General features: G+C 43.4%; 1 protein-coding gene across 7 annotated transcripts in view; it reads right to left on the bottom strand.

The window, feature by feature from the left end:
- The window catches only part of pam (peptidylglycine alpha-amidating monooxygenase), a 322,861-nt gene extending 297,530 nt beyond the window's left edge, over nt 1–25,331 (bottom strand). For all 7 annotated transcript variants that reach the window (XM_068029768.1, XM_068029766.1, XM_068029771.1 and 4 more), the window contains exon 1: nt 25,264–25,331. The gene's annotated coding sequence lies outside the window, so the exon portion shown is untranslated. The remainder of the gene's footprint in view (nt 1–25,263) is intronic.
- Nucleotides 25,332–25,776: the final 445 nt, after the last annotated feature.

Raw genomic sequence — 25,776 nt, 5'->3', positions numbered from 1 at the left:
GAACATTTTAAAACTCAATATAAGTCCACAATTAAATGGAAGAAAAGCAATTTCTTAGGGGAATGAACATTTCATAAATGCAACATAACAGAAGTTACTGAAGGATGCTGTTTTGATAAATCCTTTTGGAAGACAGAAGAGGATAAAAATCTGCGCGTTACAAAATGCAGCATGCGCCACAATGCTGTTTTAAAAAAATCAGATTATCTCCATCAACCAGTGCTCTATTTAATAAACAGCAACCTATTCTTGTATTTCAGCACAAATTTTTATTGATTTCTTGCTCCATTTTAATCTTTTCTGCATTGTGACATAAAGCTATCATAGGAAATCCTACAGCTGTAGGATACTAGACTTTAATTAACCTTAAGATGCGTTATGGAAGCCCAAATACAGCAGGCATTTACCAGTCTGTTTAAAAACTCAACAGGAGCTTCCAGCTATCCCTGCAGCCATGGAACATCAGCACTGAAAACTCAATCACAAATTTGCACTAAACAGATTAGCCCCACAACGTGTATGCTGTGCAAACAAAAGAATAATTGTCCGCTGTCCCAAATAAAAACACCGTACTCTTTTTCACCAGTTAGAAGATCTCTACATTATAAATATCACAGTAGACAAAACTCAATTTATTTTAGTTCTATCCTATGTACACCTCCAAAAGAAATGGTCGATTATAATGCATAAACAAAATTAAAATCGCGGAAGGAATCTAAGCACAAAGCACTTACACTGTGTAAAGCCAGCATTCTCTTCAAAGACAAGCATCTAAGTGTGATATTCCCACAGCAATCTCTCTGTCAGCTCCTGCGAAACGAGTGAGTCATTGTAGTGTGGATGCTGTGCATCAGACCTACATTTTCACTGACATCATCACTGCTGACATTGCTGCAGGAGCAGCTATGGCAACCACAACTTGCACTGAGACAGAAGCCTTTAATTGCTTTAACAACTTCCTCGAGGTTCAGCCAATGAACTCCACGTCATTGAACAGGCAATAAAACCTCAGTCTTATTGTCTTTCCACTCTGTGGATGTAATAGTATGTAGCTATGAAAGATCTGCTTCTATTAATTAGAGAGCAGCAAATGACTGATTGAAGCCAGGACCAGAACCCACCAATATAATTCTTCTGAAATATGTTTATACCTGTGAAGGAGGTGGGAAGAGCCAAAGGACAAAATAATACTTGAATGCTCATCAATCTTGCATTGCATGAACTGATCTTTCAACTGATGACAATTATAACCTCAAGTGTTCTGTTTCATTACCTTTTGCTCCTGACTGCTCATTGCCTAGCTTTGGCGTCCAGAGCCCCCTCTTTACCACACGAGTGAGCACATGCACAAATCTCTTGGCAGAGAGATTGAATAATTCAGCACCTAGCTTCAGAGAAACAGAACAGGGCTGGCTATGGGGTCTGATGAAAGGTAGTCAACCTGAAACATTAACTCTGTTTCTCTCTCCACAGATGCTTTTCCTTATTTGTTTGTGGGATGTGGGCATTGCTGGCAAAGCCAGCATTTATTGCCTATCCCTAATTGCCCTTGAACTGAGTGGCTTGCTGGGCCATCTCAGAGGGCAGTTAAGAGTCAACCACATTGTTGCAGTGGGTCTGGAGTCACATGTAGGCCAGACTAGATAAGGACAGCAGATTTCCTTTCCTAAAGGATATGAGTGAACCAGATGTGTTTTTACAACAAATGACAATGGCTTCATGGTCACCATGAGACTAGTTTTTAATTCCAGATTTTTATTAACTGAATTCAAATTTCACGATCTTCCGTGGTGGGATTCAAACCCATGACCCCAGGGCATTAGCCTGGGCTCTGGATTACCACTACACCATCTCCTCCTTAGCAGCTAGACCTGCTGAGCACTTGCTGTTTTTATTTATTTTTAATGATTTGCCTTACTTGTACTGCATTCCTTGCTCTAACTCCTTTGCAGGAAAAATCTAGCCTTTCTTTATGCATCGAGAACTCATCTTGTGTTTATGCCTTCTGGTTACAAAGCCATCAAACAGCAGAAATAATCTTGCACTACAAAACCTTGCAACGATGCTGCTTTAACATCTCACACTGAAGAGTGCCTGCACAGTCTCATCGACAGGTTTGCGGCTGCCTGCAATGAATTTGGCCTAACCATCAGCCTCAAGAAAACAAACATCATGGGGCAGGACATCAGAAATGCTCCATCCATCAATATTGGCGACCACGCTCTGGAAGTGGTTCAAGAGTTCACCTACCTAGGCTCAACTATCACCAGTAACCTGTCTTGAGATGCAGAAATCAACAAGCGCATGGGTAAGGCTTCCACTGCTATGTCCAGACTGGCCAAGAGAGTGTGGGAAAATAGCGCACTGACACGGAACACAAAAGTCCAAGTGTATCAGGCCTGTGTCCTCAGTACCTTGCTCTATGGCAGCGAGGCCTGGACAACATATGTCAGCCAAGAGCGACATCTCAATTCATTCCATCTTCGCTGCCTCCGGAGAATATTTGGCATCAGGTGGCAGGACCGTATCTCCAACACAGAAGTCCTCGAGGCGGCCAACATCGCCAGCTTATACACACTACTGAGTCAGCGGCGCTTGAGATGGCTTGACCATGTGAGCCGCATGGAAGATGGCAGGATCCCCAAAGACACATTGTACAGCGAGCTCGCCACTGGTATCAGACCCACCGGCCGTCCACGTCTCTGCTTTAAAGACGTCTGCAAACGCGACATGAAATCCTGTGACATTGATCACAAGTCGTGGGAGTCAGTTGCCAGCGTTCGCCAGAGCTGGCGGGCAGCCATAAAGACAGGGCTAAAATGTGGCGAGTCGAAGAGACTTAGTAATTGGCAGGAAAAAAGACAGAAGCGCAAGGGGAGAGCCAACTGTGCAACAGCCCCGACAAACAAATTTCTCTGCAGCACCTGTGGAAGAGCCTGTCACTCTAGAATTGGCCTTTATAGCCACTCCAGGCGCTGCTTCACAAACCACTGACCACATCCAGGCGCGTATCCATTGTCTCTCGAGATAAGGAGGCCCAAAAGAAAAGAAAAGAATAAAACCTTGCAATTTTATTTTACAAATATGTATTTTATCTAATTTTTGTACAGTTTATGGCACAGTATCTACAAAGGTATATACAGATTCTTAGAATTAGAAACCTTGGTACTTCGAGATATATTGAGAATGGTGCTCTGCTGACATTCACACTAATTTCACAAAAGTTTGAGAATCAGGGTATTTTAAAGATGTGGTGTTGGGCCTTGTTGAGTTTAAGCATTGTGTTTTGCAGAGCAACTAGAAGCAACAGTTGGATTGTAGCTTCACTGACTTTCTTGGTGGCAGTCCATCATATCTGTGTGTGGTGTCCCATAGTCATGCAGACTTCATGAAATGGGTTCCAGACTACTCAGCATGCTGGTGCAAATCCTTCAGCATCTTTCCATCAAGTGCAAGATTATTTCTGCTGTTTGGTGGCTTCGTAACAAGAATGCTTAAACACAAGATTAGTTCTAAATGCATAAAGAAAGGCTAGATTTTTCTTCATGCAAAGGAGTTACAGCAAGGAATGCACTACAAGTCAATCATTGTATGCAAGTAGCAATTTGCTAAACATATCAAAGAGGAAAAATATTAAAGGGTATGGGGAAGGAATGAATTAGGGTAGTTATCTCTAGCGTGGAAGTAGCATCAGCACTGGCACGAGTCGAATGGCTACCTTGTGTAGAGAGTCTGTGCTCATGGATTCCTGAATATGCAATACTTCAATTTAAAAATTCTCATTCTTCTTTTCAAATCCCTCCATGGCCTTGCCCCTTCCTATCTCTGTAATTTCCTCCTCGAACCCACAGCCTTCTGACGCAGCTGCGAGTGCAACCAACTGAGCCACCGCTGACACAGCACGAGAGAAGGAAACTGGGGAATTGGGGATGGGGGGAAAGAAATGGAGTCTGGGGAATTGAGGTTCAGGGGAGAGATGGAGACTAGAGAAGTAGGGTTCTGGGGAGAGTTGGGGAATGGGGTCATGTGGTCAGACATCACATGGTCAAACCTCCAGGGTTACCTCCAACTAGGAGTTGGCAACCCTACTTAGCAGCCTCCAGGATCAAGGCAAGTGCATGCAAGCAGCAAAAGGGATCATCCTTTATTGCCACAGCACAGTGTCCCTACACTTTCAACAGCTTCTGGCAGCTACTCTTCCCATGACATTGTCATTATCTTCTTTCCCATGGTTTCTGCTGGTGAATCCATAGGAGACTTGGTTTTGGGCAACAAAAGTGAACTGGTGTCCTGGATCTCTGTCTCTTTGTTGCTTTGTAGCAGGGGTTGGCAACACATCGATTGTGAGCTACTGGTAGTTCGCTGTCAGTGTTTGAGCAGCTCGCAAAGGGTTCAGCTGTCTGGGCACAGCACTAGGGAAAGAGCATGCACAGACATGTGGCTGCTAACTGCTATGAATTCCACACGCTGCACTTGCAGACAGACTGGGATTCTTGGCTGATGTTTCAATTTTCCGCAGTGACAGAGCCCAGGAGAGTTTACAAAATGTCATTTACAAGGGAGGTGAGACACGGAGAAAATTGCAGAATCATCAGTTAATGGAAGGGGAGTCTGGGGCCCATAAAGGGGCCGCCGGCCAGAAACCACCTTCAATCAGTATTAGAGTTGGCTGGTCTGGGAGGCTCAAAGAGCTTCAAAGGGCGGCACAGTGGCGCAGTGGTTAGCACCGCAGCCTCACAGCTCCAGCGGCCCGGGTTCAATTCTGGGTACTGCCTGTGTGGAGTTTGCAAGTTCTCCCTGTGTCTGTGTGGGTTTCCTCCGGGTGCTCCGGTTTCCTCCCACAAGCCAAAAGACTTGCAGGTTGATAGGTAAATTGGCCATTATAAATTGCCCCTAGTATAGGTAGGTGGTAGGGAAATATAGGGACAGGTGGGGATGTGGTCGGAATATGGGATTAGTGTAGGATTAGTATAAATGGGTGGTTGATGGTCGGCACAGACTCGGTGGGCCAAAGGGCCTGTTTCAGTGCTGTATCTCTAAAAAAAAAAAAAAAAAATTCTCATAATCTGGGCTATTGCTGGGGGTGGAGTTGGTACCTGGACAATTGTTATTTGTATTTTGGACACTCAACATTAGAATGATTTTACACTTCAAGGTCTGATTCTTTTCAAAGTTTGGAATCATTAATGTTTTTGTTTGTGAGGGAGGGTCTTGCACCCGAATCGAATTTTTTGAAAAATGAACAAGGAAGATAGATGAGGGTAGTGCAGTTGATGTGGTCTACATGGATTTCAGGAAGGCTTTTGACAAGGTCCCACATGGCAGACTAGTTAAAAAAAAAAAAAAATCCCTTGGGGTCCAGGGAAATGCAGCAAGGTGGATACAAAATTAGCTCAGTGGTTTTAGCGACTGGAGGGCTGTATCCAGTGGCGTTCCGCTGAGCTCAGTACTGGGTCGCCTGCTTTTTATGGTGTATATTAACGATTTGGACCTAAACATAGGGGGCATGATCAAGAAGTTTGCAGACAACACAAAGTCAGTTGTGCTTGTTGAAGGTCAATCATCTCAGCACCAGGACATTACTTCAGGAGTTCCTCAGGGTAGTGTCCTAGGCCCAACCATCTTCAGCTGCTTCATCAATGACCTTCCTTCAGTCAAAAGGTCAGAACTGGGGATGTTTGCTGATGATTCCACAATGTTCAGCACCATTCGCGACTCCTCAGATACTGATGCCGTCTGTGTAGAAATGCAGTAAGACTTGGACAATATCCAGGCTTGGAATGATAAGTGGCAAGTAACATTTGCGCCACACAAATGCCAGGGAATGACCATCTCCCCTTGACGTTGAATGGCATTACCATTGCTGAATCCCCCACTATCAACATCCTGGGGGGTTACCATTGACCAGAAATTGAACTGGAGTAGCCATCTAAACATCATGGCTACAAGAGCAGGTCAGAGGTGAGGAATCCTGTGGCGAGTAACTCACCTCCTGACTCCCCAAAGCCTGTCCACCATCTACAAGGCACAGTCAGGAATGTGATGGAATACTCTCCACTTGCCTGGATGGGTGCAGTTCCAACAAGAAACTCGACACCATCCAGGACAAAGCAACCCGCATGATTGGCAGCCCATCCACAAACAAACATTCACTCCCCCACCACCGAAGCACAGTGGCAGAAGTACCATCTCCAAGATGCACTGCTGCAACGTACCAAGGCTCCTTCAACAGAACCTTCCAAAACCTCGACCACTACACAGAGAAGGACAAAGGCAGCAGTTGCATAGGACCACCACCACGTGCAAGTTCTGTCCAAGCCACACACCATCCTGACTTGGAACTATATCGCTGCTCCTTCACTGTCGCTGGGTCAAAATCCAGGAACTTGCTTCCGAACAGCACTGTGGTTGTACCTACCCCACATGGACTGCAGCAATTCAAGGAGATGGCTCAGCACCACCTTCTCAAGGGCAATTAGGGATGGGCAATAAATGTCGTCCTAATCAGCGATGCCCACATCCCACGAATGATTAAAACAAATTTACTCGCAGAGTGTACCCGGAAGCACAGTGCAGTTTCCGAGTTAGCAGATCTACTATCGATGTGATCTTCTCCATACACCAGCTACAGGTGTAGGGAAAAGAGTATACCCCTTTACCTTACTTTTGTAGATCTCACAAAGGCTTTCGACACTGTCAGCAGAGAAGGCTGGTACAGGATTTTGCGAAAAACTGGCTGTCCACTGAAGCTCCTCAGTCTGATCCATGCCTTCCATGACAACATGCAATGCACTATATAGTTTGATGGCTCCATTTTCAATAATTAAGGAGTGAAAAAAGGATTGTGTCTTAGCCCCCACTGTGTTTGGCATCTTCTTCTCAATGCTCTTGACCTTTCGCCTTCCCTGCAGATATGGAAGGAGTCTACTTACACACTAAATCAGATGGCAAACAAAAACACATTGTGTCCTTATCAGAGAACTCCTCTACGCTGACGATACTGTGCTAGTCGCTCACACGGAAACTCAGCCTGTAACTTGTTCACCTTGACTATAAGCATCAAGAAAACTGTGGTCTTGGGACAAGGTGTTGCCTCTCTGCCCCTGTTCACACTAAAGAACACCCCACTGGAAGTGGTTAGCATATTCTGCTACCTTGGGTCCACGATAACAGACAATCTGTCCCTTGATGCAGTGCTCAATACACGCATAGGGAAATCAGTTACTACCATTGATCGACTCGCAAAACGCATGCGGGCTAACACCAAGCTGATCCTTCGGACCAAGCTCATGGTTTAGAAGGTATGTGATCTCAGCACCTTGCTGAATGGCTGTGAAACATGGGCGACTTACAGCTAGCAGGAAAAGAAACTCAATAATTTCCATTTTCTCTGTCTATGGCACATTATGGGAAAATCACAATGTGGCAGACCTCTCAAAGCAGAAGTCCCAAGTGTATCGGCACTAATCAAACAGAGGTGGCTTCGGTGGACCGGACATGTCCGCAGGATGGTCCACCGGACATGTCCGCAGGATGGAAGAATATTGCATACCCAAGGACCTTCTGTACGGTGAGGTAGCTGGGGCCAGACGACCAGTGGGACGCCCAAAGCTCTGCTTCAAGGACGCTTGCAAGCCTGACATGAAAGCCCTAAATGTCGACTATCGTGCCTGGGAGTCACTGGCTGGCAAAAGAGGGAAATGGCGACACACCCTGTGGACTGGTGTGCGCTACCACGATGACCAGTTCCTACAGCAGCTTGATAACAGGCGCCAAAGTCAAAAAGAAAAACTCAGCTTCACTTGGCAGCTTCATGTGCAGCACTTGTGGCAGAACCACCTCTCAAAGATTGGCGTTCAGCAGAGGTGCACCAAGAGAAGACACCGCAGCAAAATGGACTGTTTGCTGCATGTCCATCATCTTTCGTAGATGGAAGGATGCCAGGCCACTCTCTCCTGCACATTTGACAAGCTGCCATTGTTATGAAAGTACTTCCATTTTTTGTTAAATTTTGAGGACTTTGCTTTAAAACTGAAAAAAAGATGCCTTAGATGCTGGAATTTGTTTTTCTTAAAACAAAAAAAAAAAGAGGTCATTGTCAGGTCTTCTGGACTTTGTTTGGAAACAGCCCTTACTGGAAATCATCTGTCTTCAAATAATTACCCAGCACAGGTTTTTTGACTTGGGCAGATATTTATAGAAAAGTGACAGGTCAAGATTTATAGGTGTCAGGAGGCTTGATTCTGGAGATATTCTTTTGGTTTCACTTTGGACAGTCAGTTAGAGTACAAAACCCCTGCTCAGCCTCTTCCATCTCTTTGAAAAGCCTGCCAGTTTTTCCATCTCTTTGATGAAGCTCTTAGAAGCAAGTGTAAGAAATACAGAAATTGATGATGCATTCCTCCTGCCTGAAACCCTGGTTAACGCATTTCTCCTCAGATGCTGGAAAAACCTGCTGGATAAATCCTCGATGCCGCCTGAACAAATTACTCCAAAGAAAGATCCTGTGACAGCCACCTACACGTATTTGGGAGGCCAAACCAAAAACGAACAAGTGACATTTCTCTTTTTTTCTTCAAGAATTAGCAAGTATTTGGCCAAAGTATTTTTTTTTGTCTTTATTTTTGGAAGAAAGTTTTAAACAGAAAATCTCAAATTTTTCCGGTAAACCGCTGCGTGCGTGTGTGTGTGTGTGTGTGTGTGAGCGGCTAAGGTGAAAGGGAACTTTCATATTTCAATCTATATTTTAATGCTTTGCTTTGTTACTGGTTAGGTCTTGTTTTATAATAAACTGATAATTTTGTTGTTTCATAAAGAAATCGTGTTGCTGCATTTTATTCTGGGATAAAGAGTAGTCTATGATTGACCATATCAATAACTGGAAAAACATTTAAATATATGTTGTGACCTGTGGAGAAGTGGAACTAGAGAAGACAGTGCACTCTTCCCACCTCAGTCCTAACACCATTTACACTTCAACTCTTGCCATTTTCAGTTGCTAATTTGTACTGGTCTTAAAGGTTATAAGGACACAAGAGGGCACTGGCAAGCAAGAGCTTGGTTTAAAATGTGTCTACTTCAACGCCAGGAGCATCCGGAATAAGGTGGGTGAGCTTGCAGCATGGGTTGGTACCTGGGATCTCGATGTTGTGGCCATTTCAGAGACATGGGTAGAGCAGGGGCAGGAATGGATGTTGCGGGTTCCGGGATTTAGATGTTTCACTAAGAACAGAGAAGATGGTAAAAGGGGGGGGGGGTGTGGCATTGTTAATCAAGGAAAGTATTACAGCGGCAGAAAGGACATTTGAGGACTCGTCTACTGAGGTAGTATGGGCCGAGGTTAGAAACAGGAGAGGAGAGGTCACCCTGTTGGGAGTTTTCTATAGACCTCCACATAGTTCCAGAGATGTAGAGGAAAGGATAGCAAAGATGATTCTTGACAGGAGCGAGAGTAACAGGGTAGTGGTTATGGGGGACTTTAACTTTCCAAATATTGACTGGAAATACTATAGTTCGAGTACTTTAGATGGGTCAGTTTTTGTCCAGTGTGTGCAGGAGGGTTTTCTGACACAGTATGTAGACAGGCCAACCAGGGGCGATGCCACATTGGATTTGGTACTGGGTAATGAACCCGGCCAGGTGTTAGATTTAGAAGTTGGTGAGCACTTTGGTGATAGTGATCACAATTCGGTTAGGTTTACCTTAGCGATGGGCAGGGACAGGCATATACAGCAGGGCAAGAATTATAGCTGGGGGAAAGGAAATTATAATGCAATTAGGCAAGATTTAGGATACGTAGGATGGGGAAGGAAACTGCAGGGGATGGGCACAATCGAAATGTGGAGCTTATTCAAGGAGCAGCTACTGCGTGTCCTTGATAAGTACGTACCTGTCAGGCAGGGAGGAAGTTGTCGAGCGAGGGAGCCGTGGTTTACTAAAGAAGTTGAAGCGCTCGTCAATAGGAAGAAGAAGGCTTATGTTAGGATGAGACGTGAAGGCTCAGTTAGGGCGCTTGAGAGTTACAAGCTAGCCAGGAAGGATCTAAAGGGAGAGATAAGAAGAGCAAGGAGAGGACACGAGAAGTCATTGGCGGATAGGATCAAAGAAAACCCTAAGGCTTTCTATAGGTATATCAGGAATAAAAGAATGACTAGAGATATGTTAGGGCCAATCAAGGATAGTAGTGGGAAGTTGTGTGTGGAATCGGAGGAGATAGGGGAAGTGTTAAATGAATATTTTTCGTCAGTATTTACAGTGGAGAAAGAAAATGTTGTCGAGGAGAATACTGAGATACAGACTACTAGGCTAGATGGGATTGAGGTTCACAAGGAGGAGGTGTTAGCAATTTTGGAAAGTGTGAAAATAGATAAGTCCCCTGGGCCAGATGGGATTTATCCTAGGATTCTCTGGGAAACCAGGGAGGAGATTGCAGAGCCTTTGTCCTTGATTTTTATGTCGTCATTGTCGACAGGAATAGTGCCGGAAGACTGGAGGATAGTAAATGTTGTCCCCTTGTTCAAGAAGGGGAGTAGAGACAGCCCTGGTAATTATAGACCTGTGAGCCTTACTTCGGTTGTGGGTAAAATGTTGGAAAAGGTTATAAGAGATAGGATTTATAATCATCTTGAAAAGAATAAGTTCATTAGTGATAGTCAGCACGGTTTTGTGAAGGGTAGGTCGTGCCTCACAAACATTATTGAGTTTTTTGACAAGGTGACCAAACAGGTGGATGAGGGTAAAGCCGTGGATGTGGTCTATATGGATTTCAGTAAGGTGTTTGATAAAGTTCCCCACGGTAGGCTATTGCAGAAAATACAGAATTATGGGATTGAAGGTGAATTAGTGCTTTGGATCAGAAATTGGCTAGCTGAAAGAAGACAGAGGGTGGTGGTTGATGGCAAATGTTCATCCTGGAGTTTAGTTACTAGTGGTGTACCGCAAGGATCTGTTTTGGGGCCACTGCTGTTTGTCATTTTTATAAATGACCTGGATGAGGGTGTAGAAGGGTGGGTTAGTAAATTTGCGGATGACACGAAGGTCGGTGGAGTTGTGGATAGTGCCGAAGGATGTTGTAGGTTACAGAGGGACATAGATAGGCTGCAGAGCTGGGCTGAGAGATGGCAAATGGAGTTTAATGCGGAAAAGTGTGAGGTGATTCACTTTGGAAGGAGTAACAGGATTGCAGAATACTGGGCTAATGGGAAGATTCTTGGTAGTGTAGATGAGCAGAGAGATCTTGGTGTCCAGGTACATAAATCCCTGAAAGTTGCCACCCAGGTTAATAGAGCTGTTAAGAAGGCATATGGTGTGTTAGCTTTTATTAGTAGGGGGATCGAGTTTAGGAGCCACGAGGTCATGCTGCAGCTGTACAGAACTCTGGTGCGGCCGCACCTGGAGTATTGCGTGCAGTTCTGGTCACCGCATTATAGGAAGGATGTGGAAGCTTTGGAAAAGGTGCAGAGGAGATTTACTAGGATGTTGCCTGGTATGGAGGGAAGGTCTTACGAGGAACGGCTGAGGGACTTGAGGTTGTTTTCGTTAGAGAGAAGGAGGAGAAGAGGTGACTTAATAGAGACATATAAGATAATCAGAGGGTTGGACAGGGTGGATAGTGAGAGCCTTTTTCCTCGGATGGTGATGGCAAACACGAGGGGACATAGCTTTAAGTTGAGGGGTGATAGATATAGGACAGATGTCAGAGGTAATTTCTTTACTCAGAGAGTAGTAGGGGCGTGGAACGCCCTGCCTGCAACAGTAGTAGACTCACCAACTTTAAGGGCATTTAAGTGGTCATTGGATAGACATATGGATGAAAATGGAATAGTGTAGGTCAGATGGTTTCACAGGTCGGCGCAACATCGAGGGCTGAAGGGCCTGTACTGCGCTGTAATGTTCTATGTTCTATAAATACGCATTAAAGATCGCAAGGAAAGCATATCCAGACAGCACAGCAGTTGCTTTTGATTTTTCTTGAATTTTTTTCCAGTTTCCAAGGGTAATTGAGTGTGAATCCAACATTTTAATTTAACCCAACTTACCAACTATGACCATATGTATTCCACAAACCAGTCACCTATATTCCCAGCAACAAATTGTTATGTTTCACATTGTAATTAATCATGTGTCTTTACTTTTATTGTTGACAATCTCTATCCATACAGTTTACCAAAAAAATTAATTGATACATCAAATGCTTTGTGAGGGAGGGTGGTTGCTAAGTTTGCAGTCATGCTCAGTTTTATGATACTGATAATTATGACGGAGACAGAGGTTAAAAAAATACTCAAACCCCAACCATCGAGCGGAGACCGTTTGCAGAAGCCAAGTTGATCTTCAAAATGATATTCAACTATAAATCAAGGTACCCTGCAACAGACTTCTGGAGTCTAATGGATATGGACAGGTACAGCAATAGCTGCACAGCAGTAACAAAAGTGGCTTCCTTGTTTGGTTCCACATATCTTTGGACAGCATGCAGTGTCAAGTATCACATTGAAATAAAGTCAATATCAGTTTTCCTTCTAATTAAATAATGTAATTATAGCTACATATTTGTTTGCATTTATCTATCCATATTTTTTCAATATATGCTTAAGTGGCTTGTAATATTTTTCATTTATCAGAAGTAGCTTTCACTCAAGAAAAGACTGGCGACCCCTGATAGCCTGTGAATCCCAGCTATCAGTCATCCTTCTTACAAACTCATCGTTCAACCAGAAAACTGCAGTTTCACTTCCACACAATGTGGCCTGTTGTGGTTTCACTCCCAAATGCTCTCAATGTGTTCCAAGACTTGACTTTGGAAGCCTTAATATACCTATGCTCGAGTCATTACATTTCTCCCTTTGCTTTAGCCTCTGGCTGCACCAATGCTGCTAAATAGAAATGAGAACGGCTGTGTTTTTTTTTTACTGAAATTACACTCTGCTCCAAGTGGTCTGCAATGAAATGGGAATTTAGACTGCAAAACTGTCAAGTGAACAGAACTGAACGTTCGTATGCGGAAGGAGCATTCTTAGCAATGTTACAGCTGGTTAGCTGCTGCTGAAATTAGCTGGTTCTTCAAGATTTTATGTTTTTAAAAATATTCACAATACGTACAATGACCATTTTGAAAATAGGTACACCTGTAAAAGAAAGGGCTGCTGATGCTAATCCCCAATCTGTAATTTACTGGTTTCACGGTACACTATATCTACTGCCTTCTTTTAATCGAACCAATTGATAATTTCTTCAAAAAGCTCTATTCAATTTGTCAAATACAACTTTAATACATAGTCTCTGTCCTTGATTAGGTCATGCATTTCTAAATGCTTACTAAACTTTTGGCAATGCTGCAATATACATTCTAAAATTCTTGATGTTTTTTAAGCAAGCAGCCCCATGACCCAAGCAGAAAGTAGCAAAAACAGGTTGGAAAGCTACTGTACTAATCAAGAAGAGATGGTTAAAATGAATATTTCTGTTTAGAAGCTTCGAAGTCCGCATGCTTTTCAGTGAAATAGCCATATAATTAGCATCTCCCATCCAGTGTCTGAGATATTTGGAAAACTACATTACACTTCAAAGTCTCAGGAGATGTCACTTGCAAACGACTGACTTAAAATAGCATTCATCAAAAAACAAATTACAAACTACTCTCAAGAAAATGGTGTAGACTGCCTCAAATATGACTAAACAGACAGGAAAATTACCAATGAACAACTATCAAACAGTAAAAACAGCGGAACCTTCCCAGAATCTAGGGAATTTTGTGCAGTGGTTAGCACTGCAGCCTCACAGCTCCAGCGATCCGGGTTCAATTCTGGGTACTGCCTGTGTGGAGTTTGCAAGTTCTCACTGTGTCTGCGTAGGTTTCCTCCAGGTGCTCCGGTTTCCTCCCACATGCCAAAGACTTGCAGGTTGATAGGTAAATTGGCCATTATAAATTGCCCCTAGTATAGGTAGGTGGTAGGGAAATATAGGGATAGGTGGGGATGTGGTAGGAATATGGGATTAGTGTAGGATTAGTATAAATGGGTGGATGATGGTCGGCACAGATTCGGTGGGCGGAAGGGCCTGTTTCAGTGCTGTATCTCTAAACTAAACTAAAACTAAAACTAACGCATCAACTGTCTCACCAGCGACTTCTTTTAACACCCTAGAATGAAGTCCATCAGGACCCTGGGACTTCGCAGCCCGCAGCTCCAACAATTTATTCAGTAATTTTGAGTTCCTCCCTCCCTCCCATTTCCTGACTGACAGCTAATTCTGTGATGTTACTTGGCACAGAATAATACAGTGCAGAAGAGGCCCTTCAGCCCATTGAGTCTGCACCGATGCATTAAAGACACCTGACCTGTCTACCCAATCCCATTTGCCAGCACTTGGCCCATAGCCTTGAATGTTATGATGTGCCAAATGCTCATCCAGGTACTTTTTAAAAGGATGTGAGGCAACCCGCCTCTACCACCGTCCCAGGCAGTGCATTCCAGACCGTCACCACCCTCTGGGTAAAAAAGTTCTTCCTCAAATCCCCCTTAAACCTCCTGCCCCTCACCTGAAACTTGTGTCCCCTCGTAACTGACCCTTCAACTAAGGGGAACAGCTGCTCCCTATCCACCCTGTCCATGCCCCTCAATCTTGTACACCTCGATCAGGTCACCCCTCAGTCTTCTCTGCTCCAGCGAAAACAACCCAAGCCTATCCAACCTCTCTTCATAGCTTAAATATTCCATCCCAAGCAACATCCTGGTGAATTGCCTCTGCACCCCCTCCAGTGCAATCACATCCTTCCTATAATGTGGCCACCAGAATTGCACACAGTACTCCAGCTGGTGCCTTACCAAAGTTCTATACAACTCCAACATGACCTCCCTGCTTTTGCAATCTATGCCTCGATTGATAAAGGCAAGTGTCCCATTTGCCTTTTTCACCACCCTATTAATCTGCCCTCTGCCTTCAGAGATCTATGGACAAACACGCCAAGGTCCCTTTGTTCCTCGGAACTTCCCAGTGTCAGGCCATTCATTGAATACTTCCTTGTCACATTACTCTTTCCAAAGTGTATCACCGCACACTTTTCAGCGTTAAATTCCATCTGCCACTTTTCTGCCCATTTGACCATCCCGTCTATATCTTCCTGTAATCGAAGACACTCAACCTCACTGTTAACCACTCGGCCAATCTTGGTGTCATCCGCGAACTTATTGATCCTACCCCCCACATAGTCATCTACGTCGTTTATATAAATAACAAATAATAGGGGACCCAGCACAGATCCCGGTGCTATACCACTGGACACTGGCTTCCAGTCACTAAAACAGCCGTCTGTCATCACTCTCCGTCTCCTACAGCTAAGCCAACTTTGAATCCACCTTTTCAAGTTGCCCTGTATCCCATGTGCATTTGCTTTCTTGATAATTCTCCCATGTGGGACCTTGTCAAAGGCTTTGCTGAAATCCATGTAAACTACATCAACTGCACTACCCTCATCTACGCACCTGGTCACATGCTCAAGAAATTCAATCAAATTTGTTAGGCATGACCTCCCTCTGACAAAGCTATGCTGACTATTCCTAATCAAATTTTGCCTCTCCAAGTGGAGATAGATTCTCTCCTTCAGAATTTTCTTCAATAGTTTCCCTAACACTGACGTGAGACTCACTGACCTGTAGTTCCCTGGCTTATCTCTACAACCCTTCCTAAATAGTGGGACCACATTAGCTGTTCTCCAGTCCCCCCCCGCTCACTCCCCGTGGCCAGAGAGGAATTAAAAATTTGGGTCAGAGCCCCTGCAGTCTCCAACCTCGCCTCCCACAGCATCCTGGGACACAAATCGTCCAGACCTGGGAGATTTGTCCACTTTTAAGCCTGTCAAAACCTCCAATACCTCGTCACTCCCTTTGACAATTTGCTCAAGAACCTCAGTCACTCTCTGAGTATCCTCGATAACTAATGTAACTCAAGTTCCTTACCGCTGGGACCAATCTCAATTCTCAGGAATCTTTTCCAGCTGAAATAGCTGAACAGACACTCTGTTTTCCAAGTGATGTTGGTTGAAGGGTAAATTTTGACCAGGTCCTGTTTTTCTCTCCAGGTGCTGCCTGACCTGCTGTATGTTACCAGCACTTTCTGTTTGTATTTCCGATTTCCAGCATCCAGTGTTTTGATTTCATTTTAAGTAAAGCTTCTGTGTTGCTTATACCTAGAAGCTCCCTGTCAATCACATTTCGCCAGATGAGCAAAGATTTGGTCTGATGCCAAATTATCCAGTCCAGATCCCAACAGAGATGTATTGTGAGAACTGTTCTAATTGCTTGCTGTCTATAGATGGCTTAGATTAAATAAGCAGTTTGATTTACCTTCATATTCACAAGAGCAAGGGTTGGAAAAAATTTTCTACTTACTCCATTTGTAACATGAGAAAAATTACAATTCAATGCACTTCCCAAACTAAACACCAAATACAGTTCTACAAGAAATTAAAAGAGAGCAGCTCTGTTTCAGCACAAAGTTACAGTCATTATCTCAAAATACTAAACAAAAAAATTTTGAGAAACATCTTGCTCAAACGTGGATATAATAAAGAACTGTGGTCATTGAGCAAAGCAGTCAAAATATTTCAAATTAAATTTGAATTAAATTTTTTTCAATTCATTCACAGGGTGTGGGCATCACTGGCAAGATCAGCATTTATTGTTCATTCCTAATTGACCTTGAGAAGCTAGCGAGCTGCCTTCTTGAACCAATCACTCTGTGTGGTGAAGGTACTTTCACAGTGCTGTTAGGTAGGGAGTTCCAGGAATTTGACCCAGCGACGGTGAAGGAACGGCGAGATATTTCCAAGTCAGGAGGGGGTGGTATTTCTATCCACTTGCTGCCCTAGTCCTTCTAGGTGGTAGAGGTCGTAGGTTTGAGCGGTGCTGTTGAAGAAGCCTTGGTGAGCTGCAGTGCATCTTGTTAATGATACACACTGCAGCCACAGTGCGCTGGTGGTGGAGGAAGTGAATGTTTAAGGTGGTGGATGGGGTGCCAATCAAGTGGGTTGTTTTCATCTGGATGTTGTTGGAGCTGCACTGATCCAGGCAACTGGAGAGAATGCCATCATATTCCTGACCTGTGCCTTGTAGGTGGTAGGCTTTGGGAAGTCAGGAGGTGAATCACTTGCTACAGAATACACAAGACCTGCTTTTGTACCACAGTATTTATGTAGCTGGTCATTTAAGTTCCTGGTGAATGGTGACCACCACCACCCACCGCCACCCCCACCCACTCCTCCTGGATGCGGATAGTGGGGGATTCGAACATGGTAATGCCACTGAATATCATGGGGAGGTGGTTGAACTCTCTTGTTGAAGATAGTCACTATCTAGCACTTGTGGTGCAAATGTTACTCGCCATTTATCAGCCCATGCCTGAATGGAATTGCCCAGATCTTAGCGCATGCGGGCACAGAACGCTTCATTATCTGAGCAGTTGCAAATGCAACTAAACACTGTGCAATCATCAGTGAACATCCTCACTTCGAACCCTATGATGGAGGGAAGGTCATTGATGAAGCAGTTGAAGATGGTGGGGCTTCCCCAAGGAATGCCGAGGCCCCAAGTGGCCTCCAAGCACACCCATCATCCTTGGTTAGAAAAGCTAAGTCTTATCAGGACTGTTCCGGTGAAATGGTAAAGTCACCAATACTACTTTCCCTACCCTCTCAGAACCAGCATAGGTTCAACATGTTACAGTTCACACATATCTTATTCCTCGTTAAGCTTAACTGAATATCTGTGAAGATACCCAAGCCCTTGTAATTACACTGAAAATATGCTTCATAAATAAACTATATACAGAGGCTAAATAGGAAACTCAGTCAACAGACGCCTAATCTGCATTGACCAAAGCATATGTATTTTGCGTGGAGGTGCAAGTGTAGTGCAAACAATGATCCATCACTATGTACTCTGTCAAGACTCCAGTCTTCCAGTTTAATGATTGATTTTGTATGCAAAATACCTCATGCAATCATTTTGCCTCCAGGATTCAATCTGCATAGTATCATATCAATATGCTATTTATAGGATCATAGGAAATAAGGAGTAGGTCATTTGGCCCGTCGAGCCTGCTCCACCATTCAAACAGATCATCTACCTCTACGCCATTTTTCCCCACTATCCCCATATCGTTTGATGTCGTTAGCATTCTAAATCTATCAATTTCTATCTTGAACATGCTCAATGATTAGTTAAGTGTCTGAAACAATCGAGGCACAACAACCATCTGTACATGCGCCTGATAGACTCATCAAATAAAGTATTGCCTCCATATTTCCCAGGCCCATGAATAAAATAAGTGCAACGTTTCTCCCCAGTTACCTTAATCTTCCCCATCCAAATCAATTATTAAGACACATTACATATAGGGGTAATTTTCAGATTTAGTAGTGCCAGTAGGGAGCTTTGCCCACTATCGATACATTCAGAAATTTGGGTCAGGCTATGCATGATTTTCTGATAGCACTCTCTCGATGGGCAAGGCGGGCCACCAGCAGTTTAAAGTTGGAACATTATCTTAAAGATCATCTGAACTTTTATTAATCCTCATAGTGTGTAGTGCTGCTTTATCCATGCACCTTCCCTCAGTGTTTCTGCTTAATGAAAGTCATAGTGTGTGTCTTCTACTTCTTAACAATGTGCTTCTTCAGATGCTGGTTGTGACACTCTCTAAAAATGTCCCAAATGGCACGGTTTGTTTGGTGTAAAACAGAAAGACTTCCATTTGCATAGCACATTTCATGACCTCAGGGCATCCTAAAGCCTGTTGTAATGAGGAGAAACATGCAGCCAATTTGCGCACCCTCAACATGTCTACCAGCTATTTGGCCATTTCTGAATTGTACAAATGAAGCGCAAATGAATATTAATTCCAGTCTAAATTAATGTTTGAAGGGTGACTAAGTAAGAAAGAAAACTTCAAGCAGGTTTATTCATAGAGGACATCACACAAGTCCCAGTGCAGTGCACCAGCTGACAATTTTGCCATCATCACCACAGCAAAATCCGGGCTATTGTGATACACTGGGTATTACAATTGTGTGGGATAAGCTGAATGGACCAGTGGGTCTTTTCCTGTCAATCAATGTGTGTATCAGCGGCAATGTAGCAGACCATCACAGCTTCCTTTTATTTAAAAAATTTTTTTTTTTTGCAAGAGACAGCTTAACAGGTTCTTGAGGGTATTGGAGAAATGCATCACCCAGTCACTATCGTCTCCTGGAATTTGGCTGATTGCACTCAGGGGTCAGAGAGGAATTTCTCAGAGTTTTTCCTAAATTGGCCTAGAGTTTTATTCCCCCCCCCCTCACTCCCATATCTCTCCCAGAAGATAAGAGATGTCATTCAGGGCAGTTGGGGGCTACAGTGTGCATAAGGTGTAGTATGGCACAGGTTTGCTAGACCAGCTGGTTTATTCATGTCCTTCATTAAAATTCTATTTTTCCACTTCACACATCTGGCATTAGATCGTTGCCCAAAAGGATAAGGTACTGATGCCAAAATTATAGGATAATTGTAGAATATTGCCTTCATTGCCCCCATTTTTTTTTGAAAAAAGGTACTAGTTGCAAAAGGCCCGCTACCCGACAGGACCCAACATGTGTCGGATTCGGGTCGGGTCAGGCCCATCTTCTGGATCCGACCTTTGGGCTCGGGCCAAGTCGGGTCGGGCCGGACACACACGGTAAGTGCTCTGCTGGTAAGTATTTAAAAATTTTTTTTAAAAACTTACCTGACCTGGGAGTCTGGGACGAAACTGAGTCTGCGCAGTGAGTGAGTGACGTCACTATGACGTCATCACGCATGCACTGCAGCTTCCTGGAGGTTCTGAGTCCGAAGGCAAGTAAAGCGATGGTCGGGTCGGGCTCAGGGCCGCTGTGGTTCGGTCGGGTTGGGGTCAAGTTCTTTTTCCCGACCTGAGCGGGCCTTTACTAGTTGCAGCTAACTTCATATAATTTCTAGCTGTTTTATTTTAAAATATTTTTGTAGGAATAAAAAAGCTAGTAAAGGACTTAGATCAAGTACATACTTTTTGCGTAAACATGGCATGAGAAAACACATTGAAATGACAAAGCTATAATAAATAGTAAAAAAGCCATTAGAGATTACAGACTTGACTTTTTCCCCCATTTGGTTTACTGGCAAAATTTATGTGCAAAGTTGAAATTGCTGCTATGCTCTATACCATTCAAGGTGAGTGAGGCCTCAAAACAATTTTCACAACATCTCAGATGTAATAATCACCAGAAAAGCCGAACCAGCTTTGGTTGTTTTACTAAAGAACAGTTTACAGTATCTTTAAATGTAATGCTCAATAAACAGATACTTTCTGCTCCCTCCCAAATTCCTTTTCATTTGGGTGCTTGCCCACTGTGGGTAAAATACTTTACTCAGGAAACAACAAGCAATCTTTTATTAAGATTTAAGAAAGCAAAACTACCTTAGCCTTACAAAAAATCCATTTAGGGTGCTAGCTTCAGTGATTTCAGTAACAAAGTATGGCAGATGTACCCAAATTTTGGAGCGGCAGCTCTAAACTCAGACAGGCATCGATCTTACACTCATCTCCTGAAGTGATAGTATACCCTGTTGCCAGGCAACAGCAACCATTAGAAAGAATCTACAGAATGCACAAAATTCTTATGTTGTAAACATGGACATTGTAAAGCACCCAAAAATTATGCTGATGCACATGCACCCTGTTAGTTTATATAGTCAAGTCGGAACAACATCCAAAATGAAGGAATTTCACAAGCTCTCACAATTAATCAGAACTACCCAAGGCAATCTCAAACTAATGCATGAGCACAAAGTCTTCACATTCATGTAAATATGGCCTTTGACAGTACTTTGCCTACAAAGGGCAGCAATTCCACTGTCAGATACAACTAGAGGGAAGCAAATTCTAACACTTTGCAAAACACAAATAAAACTGGTTATTTCCATGGAATATGAAAGCAATTGCTGTTTTCTCAAATAATGCTCGGTTTAGTCCACACATGTACAGGATTTTTTCCTCTGCACATTTAATTACTTGTCCTCTTAATGACAAGCCTTGAAGTCAAAATTCGGATGTAACAGTTACCTAACCATCTATGCACCTCCAAGCTGTTGCTAGATTTTAAAATACAAGTTTAAAATTCATTCTTTTCCCCTCCAGAGAGTAGTGGACTTGAGCAACAGGATGCAGACTCGTGCAGCAAATGCTGATTTACTATCTTCTATCAAGAGAGAGATGGAAGAGATGGATCTGTTTCTGGCTGGGACAGAGATCACCTTGTACAAGAATCAGGTGCCCTGTTGTATAAATAAGGGTCAATGTGATCTCCTGGACTAGTTTTGATTGTGTAAAGGGGTGGAAGGAATTTTTCAGGTTTTTCCCCATTAATTAGCATGTTTAAAAAAAAAAATCAGGCTTTTCACTTCTCCCAGATTACATAGTTCCAGGTAAGTGAGTGCTACTGTGAAGCAATTTCACAACTATATGGGACAGGCTAAGTGGACCTTTTTCCATCCGTCATTTATTTTTATTCATTCTCGGGATGTGGGCCAGCATTTACTGCCTATCCCTAATTGCCCTTGATAGGTGGTAGTGAGCCACCTTTTGAATACAACTGATTGAAATGGCCCAGCAAGTCAGAGGGCAGTTAAAAGCCAACCGGATTGTTGTAGGTCTGGAATCACACATAGGATAAGGAGCTAGATGGATTTTTATGACAATCTGGTAGTTCCATGGTCACCATTACGGATACTAGTTTTTTTTAAACTCTAGATTTTATTTAATTAATTGAACTTAAATTCCCAAGCTGCCATGGTGGGATTTGAACTCGACGCACTGGTTAATTGGGCCATGCCTCTGAATTCATTCGTTCATTGGCTGGTGTCATCATCTTCCCAGAAAGCTGACTGCCATGGATCTCCACCTCTGTGTCCTGTGTTGTCGTTACACATTCTGAAGAGATCAACTGCATCCAGTCCATTATATCTGTCATTTATTTGCTTCTCTGCTTCCCTCTCCTCTGTTTTGTGTCTATCTTTCCTTTGATGTTATGCACTATTTTCCTCTTTTCTCCAGCCATTGCCGGCACTTCATTAGTCTCAGTCTGTGTAGGATATGCAGAACATGCTCCAATATGCCCACGTCTCGAATGCATTCAGCTCATCAACAGTCTCTGTTTGTTGTCCATGTCTCCGAGGCATACAACATGGATGACAAAATGTAGCACCTCCGCATTCTTTTCCTCAGATTCAGGATCAGTTTCTTTGATGTTAACATGCCCTTCGTTCTCACAAAGCTGGTCTTGGCTATCGCAATCCTCCTTCAGATCTCCCCTCGTCTTGGGATAATCTGCCCAAGGGATGCAAACTTTTTCACTTGTTCCAGGACTTGTCCGCTTACTTCAATTTTCACTTCCGGGGTAAGGTTCCTGCTCAACACCATTGTTTTGGTTTTCTTCACATTCATTCTTAGTCCAAATTCCACATTCCTTGCACTTACTTTGTTCACAATTTCCTGTAGTGCCTCTTCTGTTTCTGCAATCAGTGCAGTGTCATCAGCATATCTCAAGTTGTTAATGTTCAACCCACCAATATTGCAACCTGGTAGATGTTCTATATCTCTGAAGATAGCTTCATTGTACAAGTTGACCAGTTTTGGGGACATAATACATCCCTGACACTTCTCTTTTGATTGGGAAACTGTCTGACAAGCCACTGTCAAGTCTCATCACCACTGATTGATTCCAATATTGATTCTGAATTATCCTTTTATCATTTGTCAAAATCTAGTTGAAGCGATCCATTATTTCCTGATGGTTGACCATAAACCGCTTTCTCATTAGACTTAAAAGGATACATACACAGGTTTTTGAACTTCCAGATATCTTTCGATTCATACATTCAAGATGTCCTCTCTTGTTCCTTTCTATTGTTACCTATTCAGTCAAATAGATGACTGACTGTCATCTATCTCTGCTTTTATAGATGGTCATTTCTTTCCAAAATGATAAAAATCATTTTCATCACATGGCTTGATGTTTATTGTCCTGCACTCTAATCACTCCAGGGGTTTTGGTTTCTTTGGAAGCTTAATGAACACTGACTGCGTAGGATCCACAAGTATGAATCCTGTTCTGTAAATTTTGTTGGAGAGGTCTGCCAGTATCCCAAGATTGTTCAGGGCTTTCAGGCATTTGATGGTATCTCAATGATTCCAGTGTTTTCTTTACTCTCATCTTTTTGATCGCTGCACTGTTTTCTGCCTCTAGGATCGCTGGTCCTTCTCTTCCCTCTGGTGGTACCAATTTACTTCTGCCTTCATTGTCATACAGCTCACTGATGTACTGCACCCATCGTTGCTTTACCCTTTTTCAAAGAGAAGTTCACCTTCCTTGCTCCTTATATAGCCACTATTTGTGGCTATTTTCTTCTGGTCTGCCAGTACTTTAACTTTCTCATCCTTGCAACGGTCTTCATACCACTTTTCCTTGTCTGCCCTACATTCTTTTATCCGCCTTTCTATTTTGTCATTTTTCGTTATTGTTCTTATTCTGTCTCCTTTTCTCCATCATATCTAGTATTTCATCAGTCATCTACTCTTGATGTTTCTTCCACTATTTCTTAGGGACTGCCTCAGTTACTGCATATTTCATGCTGTTTCCTCCTCACTAAGATCTTGCACTGTGCCTTCCTGAAGTAAAGCTTCATACTTGAAACTAACTGCCGCAGCATACTTCATCGTCACAAATTCCTCTCTCAGTCTGTCTAAGTTGGCTTGATCTTTCATGGGATTCCTTTTTGGGATTTTCAGTTTGATCTTCATCTTCACTACAAACAAGCAGTGATCTGAATTGATATCTGCACCTGGGTAAGTTAAGGCATTCTTGATGCTATTCTTATAACTCTCATTAATCATCAGAAAATCAGTTTCATTTCTGTGAACATCTCCTGGACTTTTCCACGTGTACAGTCTTCTTGGGTGTTGTTTGAAGAGTGTATTCAAGATGGCCAAGTAGTTTTCCTGACAGATCTGTATCCGGCATTCACATCTCCTGCTCTTCGTTCCTAGTCCATATGCTCCTACCACATTTCCATGCCTCTCTCTGCCAACTTTTGCTTTGCCTCTGAATTACTAGTCCAGTAACATAACCACTATGCTGCTGTACCTATCATGTTGTTTGTGAAACTAATCAAAATGTAAATTTCTTTTCCATTAATTATATTTTATAAATTTGGTTTTGGCCCTTAAGGTCAAAATGCAAATTTGAGGTTCTTAAACCCACAAAGAATTAGCTTCTGTGAGAATCACTAAGTTAACATTTTGTATGCTGTTTTACAGTAGCAATACAAATGCAACAGTATAGTGAAGTATCAGCATGTAATATTTTTGACTTTTTAAAAGACTCAAAAGAATTCACTCAAAAGTGCAAAAACTTAGACAAAAAGTTCCAAATCACAGACTAAGATACAATTTAATTTTTATAGGATTTAAGGATCTAAAACTCACCAAAAGAACCATAATAACATAAAACTTAGCAGCAGGAGTAGACCATTTGGCCCTTTGAGCCTGCTCCATCTTTCAATCCAACTCCTCCTCTTGTCAACTCCTCTCTCCAATACCTTGCCCACTCCCCTTCTTCCCCTCAACCTGACACCCACCCTCCTATCCCAACCCCACACCTCAGCCTCTTCGCCACCCCACCTTCTTCCTCACCTCTCACCCCTGCCCTTGTGGCACCCTCTCCCCTCCTCCCCGCCCTCATCGAATCCTCCCCCTCCTTCTCCCCTACCCCATCCCCTCTCCCTTGCCCCTCATCCTCCTGTCCTCAAGCCCCTTCCCACCCCATTCACTTAACCCCTCCCTCCCCCGCGCTCCTTCCCCCATCCTCCTCACCCTCTCTCACCTCCTACTCGTCTTTTGCCTTCTCCCCCTCTCTTTCCTCCTCCGCATACCTCCCTCAAGTTGTTTCTGAAGAAGTTTTGGTCTTCACTGCCTGCGGGCTTCTCCCAGGAAGTTGCAATCTTTAAAATAAAATCGGAGCGGCAGGGCCATTTCCACCCCCCGCTCTCCATCAGCCAAGACCCCAACCATCAGCCAAGACCCCAACCATCAGCCAAGCCCCTGGGCCTCTCATATCGATTACCCTCCTCCAATCATCGCTCTCCACCCGCCGGCCTCTGTTCACGGTTTTCACACTTGAAGCGTCTTTCACACGGAGAGTATTGATTTTGTACTCACCATCATCCTCATCCCTCCGCTTCCGTTCACTGTCTGCCGTCGCTGAGCTGCCCAACGGGGGGGCGGGGCGAACGGTGACGCGATGGGCGGAGGCGGGGCCAGCCTTGACGACATTCAGAGGCAGCTGGGCGTTCCTGGCATTAGCCTGCTGCAGCTCAGTGGGTAATGGGAAATAAGGTGGGTATTCTGAAACAAGGGGTATGCTGAAAGAATTTAGGTATTAAATCTCCCCCTTAACTTTCTTTGCTCTAAGGAAAATATCCCCAGTCTCTCTAATCTCTCCATGTAATTCAAGTATACCATCCCTGGTGGCATTCGAGTCAATCCTCTTCTGTGTCCCCTCTGAAACCCTGACATCTTTCCAAAAGTGTGGTGTCCAGAATTGGACACAATACTCCAGCCAGGGTCCATTTATCAATGTTTAGCATAACTTTCTTGTTTTTATACTCCTATGTTCTGCTTATAAAGTCAAGGATCCCTTATGCTTTTTAACAGCTTTCTCAACTTACCCTG

Source organism: Heterodontus francisci, chromosome 4, assembly GCF_036365525.1.
Source record: "Heterodontus francisci isolate sHetFra1 chromosome 4, sHetFra1.hap1, whole genome shotgun sequence".
Taxonomy (NCBI): Eukaryota; Metazoa; Chordata; class Chondrichthyes; order Heterodontiformes; family Heterodontidae; genus Heterodontus; species Heterodontus francisci.
Note: the sequence above shows the minus strand (reverse complement) of the source record. Positions and strands in the feature narration are given on the sequence as shown.